The sequence below is a fragment of the Psammomys obesus genome, unplaced genomic scaffold (genome assembly GCF_907164565.1).
Source record: "Psammomys obesus unplaced genomic scaffold, mPsaObe1.curated_primary_1811, whole genome shotgun sequence".
In the NCBI taxonomy this organism is placed as follows: domain Eukaryota; kingdom Metazoa; phylum Chordata; class Mammalia; order Rodentia; family Muridae; genus Psammomys; species Psammomys obesus.
In genome coordinates, this window is record NW_026596117.1 from 26610401 (window position 1) to 26616015 (window position 5615).

General features: G+C 49.1%; 1 pseudogene; it reads left to right on the forward strand.

Annotated features, from left to right (window-relative positions):
- Nucleotides 1-206: 206 nt before the first annotated feature.
- LOC129692735 (nucleolar protein 12-like) lies at nt 207-727 on the forward strand (annotated as a pseudogene).
- Nucleotides 728-5615: the final 4888 nt, after the last annotated feature.

Below are 5615 nucleotides of genomic sequence, written 5' to 3' on the forward strand. Positions count from 1 at the left end.
CCTGGGAAGGGAGAAGGCACCCGCCAGGATGGAGCTCTGTAGGCACCATGCCCTCGAAGTCCCCAAACTAGAGTGTGTGAACACAGAGGGAACACTGGATGCCCTTGAAGCTCCTCAGCTTTGAGCCAAGCAAACATCCTGAATTTATTATTATTATTATTATTATTATTATTATTATTATTGAAGTTGGCGTGTGTGAGGTTTCCATGTTATGGCCTAGCAACAAGAAGAACCGAGATGGAGATGACTGGCGGTCTCAGCACGTCAACTTCCATGAAGAGAGGCGAGTGCCTGACAGGCTTCCCGGAGCAGAAGGTGGAGCCGGAAGGTGGAGCGCAGGAAGGCGGCCATTGAAGAGATGAAGCAGAGGCTGAAGCAGGGGCAGAAGAAACTCCCAGAGGAGCACCATCAGGAATACCTGAAGATGCTGGCAGAACCGGGAGGCACTGGAGGAGGCAGATGAGTTGGAGCGGCTGGTGGCCATCCCCATCACCAATACCATGACCGCCATCAGGGACCTGGGCCTCTCAGGGGCCCAGCTGCTAGGTCTTCCCCTGCCTGAGCAAGGGGACTGTGATAGGTCCCAGGAGGAGGCGTCGTCCTTGGAGAAGCCTACAAAAGAAGCCCAGGAAGTCCAGAGATCTCAGCAGGGCAGGAGATGGAAGGTGCTCATGTGAGCCTCACGAGGTGCTGGCCAACAGAGAAGGCCAACAGTGGGTGTCGGCCTGTGTGCATCTCCAGAGCCACCCTGAGGCTGGAGACCTCATCCACACAGGAGACCCCCTCTGCACACACATACAGACAGGAGACACACACATACACAGAGCACACTGTCTCTCTAAGTTTGGACTCCTTTGTTGGAGTGATGTTTTGTGCATTGTGTAAAGATTATCCTGGTATATTCAAATGTTGATTTCTGTGCAGATCTGATTACAGGCCTGGACTTTGGCTTTGCCATTTAAAAAATTAAATAAAATCAGTGTATGCTCAGTGTATGTACTATTGAGTTTCATAAAGATATTTTCATGTAAGCATATACTTTGTTTTGACCTGTCCTCCCTCATCATCCTCCCCTCCCCTTTTCCCCACCCACTTCTATTTGATCCCTTCATTGCCCTAGACAATTCCAGGTTTACTTTCATGTCATCTATACATATAACTTAACTTATATAAAATTTAGTATATTAGAGAAAGTGGAATATTTTCTTTCTGTATCTAGCTTAATTAATATGGTTACATCTAGTTGTATTCAATTTAGCTGCCTTCCTCATGACTGAATAAAATTATCTCTCTGTGTGTGTGGCATTTACTTTATTTATTTCTGTTACTAGACACCTGGCTTGGTTCTATGATGTAGCTCTTGTAAATAGTGCTGGAATGAACAAGGGTGAGCAAGTATCTTTGAGTCACGGATCCAGAGTCCTTCAAGTAAACACCCAGGAGTGGTACATCTGAATCACACAGTAGGTCTTTTTTAGTTTTTTTTTTTCCAGGGGGGTGGGCATCTATACTGATTTTCATAGTGGGTGGACTAATTTCCAACTACAAACAGCCTCTAAGGGTTCCCTTTTTGGACATGCTGGGTCAGCTTAAGGTTTGGTATTTAAGCCGCCCTTTTCATTCTTGATCTGCAGCAGGTATTTTTGTTACAGTATTGGGTCTCCAGAGAAAATTCTTTTCCTCAGATTTAGAGACGGCTGTACTGTAGGGCTAGAAAAGGCAAGTTGAGAGGGACGTTAGTCACGTAAGGGCAAAAATGTACCGTGGAGCAGTTCGTGTGCCTCTACCAATCTGTGCTGTGTCCAGCACTGGACACCTGGGTAGAAACTTCAAAGATAACTGGTTTGCTGAACAGAACCACATGCCCACTTATTAATCACAGACTAATTCTAAGCGAGTAGAGCAATTAGACCAGGCTGGCTTTATCACTCAGTGAGAAAGGGAAGTTCTGAGGGATAGGAAGGAGAGCACATGGTCCAAGCGAGTATTTAACGCTTACAAAAATAAGCATTAATAGGACATGAAGACCGATCCCCGAGGACTTTGATTTCTGTGGACAGAGGGTGTCAAAGGAAACTGCTCTTTGGAACTGACCTTTTCAGGTGATTTTAGCCGGGTGCAGACGCTATCACAACACATTCGAAAGGAGCATCTCTAGGCCTCTCTGGTTCCTTGCTCTTCCTGGAAGAAACCTTTTCCTGAAGTCTTGAGGCTCAGTGCAGGTGGAAAGGTAATGATGCCGCAGAAACAGCATCAGGGCTGCTGCATCGGAAGCCGGTGAGCGAAAGAAGGTGATCTGCAGAGAAAGCAGCACCAGTCACTCCCAGCTCTCCTGGTCAGAGTCTGCTGAGGAGGGCTGAGGGCATGGCGTGCACACCCATCAACTGTACGGCCTGTTCGTGGACCGTTCAATTGCTGTCAGGTGGAGCAGGGCTGGCCTGCTCCCCCATGATGCGCTCTCTCTCTCTTTTCCCATTTGAATTTTCAATGTAATGTTCATTGGTAGAAAGTTTGCCTGGTCGGTAATTAATTATTTTTAATTTCTTTATGGTGTTGGCGGTGGACCTCAGGGTATTGTACATTCTAGGCAAACACTGTGGCCTGGCTGTGTCTCTTGCACAGAAGCTGTGGAATGCTGTGTGGCTAAGGGTTGTGTGTCTACCAGCTGTGCTAAGTTCCTTCTGTCACTCCATGTTTCCCGAGTGGGCCCCGGGAGACTTTGAGTCTCCCCTTTACCTGGTAGGGGTGGTGGGAGGCTTTCAGAGGATGGACAGTATCTCGTTTTCTTCTGCACCTTTTCTATTCTGAAAAAGCAAACAGCCTACTGTGTGCTGTCACGGCTGATGGGGTCACAGGGTCATACTTGCTGTCTCATCACCTGCATGGAGTCCTTGTCACAGTGTCCCACACCCCAGGGTGAGGACCGATTGAATAGATGGATGGGACGATGAGATTAAATGTTGGGGTGACATTCCCATCTTGCGTCTGCAACTCAAGTAGGTGCTGAGATCAGGCTCCTCCGGGGAGGATCAAGTCAGTTCCTGTTCCTGAAGGATTTGTGTGTGTTAAGCCTGGCGTCACCACGGTGGCTAGAGAGCATTAAAAGAGAAGCCAGAACTCCAGCTCATCTCCCGTGAGGAGCTTTGCAGGATAAAGACATACAAAAGGCTTTACTAGCCCAGACTCCCTACATTCTTGGCTGGTGAGCTTACCCTGAGTTCTGTCACATGGCTGTGGTGTGTTAAGGGCCCTTGCATGCTGTACCACTCTGTCTGACCAAGAAGGGAGGCAAGTCTTTGCCTTTATTCTTCCCCACGTGCTGTTGCGCCCATGGCTGCTGGGCTCAGACTTGGCCAGGCTGCTCTTTCTTACTTATGCTGTAGGTCTTGAGACAGGACATGGGCACAGAGATTCAGAATCTAGAAAATAACTTGTCAATTTGAAGCTATTTTCTATCTGTGTAGGCCAGGCTGCCACTCCTAAGACAGTAGGCAGTTTGAGCCTAATGGGAGCAGCTAACTGTTTGGTGTCTCCTGTTGTGGCATAATAGAAATTGTAATACTTTTTTTTTCCCCTGATGTGTTGTAGTGAATAAATATTATAATTTAATCCATTGGGTAGACTTTCCAGGTTGCAGATAATATGATAATGGGAGAATAAGCTCAATGGCAGAGCCTAGGGGAGCTGGGAGGTGAAGAAATGCCAAGGGTGGGCCTTCAGCGGGGCTGCTGGCATGGTCTCTTTTAAGCCCTGTTTGTATGATGAAGAACAGCAGGTTGCATTTATATACTTGTGTACACTCATAATTACGCACATGTATAAATGCATATATAGTATGCATGTTGTGTGTGATATGTGTATGTATAATGTGTGTGTAATAATCAGGGGGAAGAAGTGGCTATTTCCCTGAGGATGGGGCACGTGCAATGAGTTGGAGGAAGGTGACTTGAAAGGAGCCAAAGGGAGGAGATAGAAGTGATGTGATTATGTTTTAATTAACGTGGGTGAAGAATAAAGTAGGAATAACATCTAGATGGAAGGCGGGCAAGGAAGGAGCAGCATTACAGAACACATCGTCCTGGGCTGCGTGCTGGGCTCAGCCACACTCGAAACTGAGAAATGAGGACAAACGGTCACTTTACAAAGTACAGAAGCCATCACCGGGGACAGGCCCAAAACCCTGAAGTGAGGTGAGGCCTTGAGCTTGCTCACACAGGACCCGTGAACGGGGCTCGCTCACACAGGACCCGTGAACACGTCTTAGTGCACACCTCAGGAGGACCCCAGAAGAGAGTGTAGTTGTTCAGCCATGAAGCCCCACTTTTCTCAGTTTGAGCCCAGACGAGCAATTTTGTGTGTGTCGTAACGGAGACGAATGGGCAGTGTCGTCCTGTGATGGCGGGGAGGAGGAGTGAGGAAGGGCTGCTGGGAGGGAAGGCTGGGTTCAAATGTGCTGAAGTCTCCAGGAAGAACAGAACGATCTTGATAGCGCTGCTGCTAGCAGTACACATTTTGGGCCAAGATTATGGAATTAGGGATAAATAGACAACATGCTTTTCCTGGGTATGCCCAAACATCAAACAGCATGTGTGCCTCGGAATGTAATTGCCAGAAAGTTCTGGGTTGTAACCAGTGACTCCAGTATGGTACATGTACACACACACACACACACACACACACACACACACACACACACACACTCGTCTCTGAAGGAGGAGCATTTCCTCCCTGTCTGGCTGGTTGGCCTCACACACTCTGAGATTCAGAACTGTTGATATTGGCGGATTGTCATGGTGGTGTCAGGGTGAGCTTCGTTTCACCACCATGCCAAGAAGTTCAGCGTGTTAGGCTGAAGCACAGGGTTTGCGTGTCAAGGAAGGCCGAATGCCTCTGTTTCACAGGATCTGAGCCGAGAAGTGGCTTTTTCCTCAGAGAGAGAGAGACTCACCCAATGTGGGTGCTGGGACTCGAACTCAGGTCCTCTGGAAAGGCAGCTCGTGCCCCTAACATCTGAACCAGCTCTCTAGCCCCCGGCGACCGCCCCCCTGCCCCGTGAGAGAGTACGCTCCAGGCACCCCTGCTGTTGGCTGGGGGCACACGGGTATCTTCCACGGGTATCTTCCCGCTGGCTAATGTAAGGCTGTGTGAGTGCTCCGTGAGCAGCCCGTCTGACAACCGCCTCGCACAGCCGAGGCCTCCCTCCCCAAGGCTCACATGGAGGCTGCGGGCTCGCTCAGAGCTGGTTGTGAAAACCAGCGGCCTTATTTTACAGTCACGCTGGGGGCAGGGTCCGGAGGTCTGTCATTTCCCTGGGCTGTGAGCTGAGGGTCTTTTCCAAGAAGCTCAAAGCCGGCTTGCCGAGGGCCTTTATTCGGTCCTGTGGGTTTTTCTTGTGCCGTAGCCACGATGCTCCTCACGCAGGGTGTGCCCACACCACTTTGCAGAGGCGGCTGGCTTGTTTGGCACACAGCACAAGCGGGCACTGGTATTTTCTTTTCCTACCCCTGGTTTTCGGGCGACTTCGGGTAAAGAATGGTGACTTTCTGACATGTTAAAGAAAAGACTGAAATTCCCCAGAGACAAGAAAGCGGGAGCCCGAAGTTCTGAACTAACTT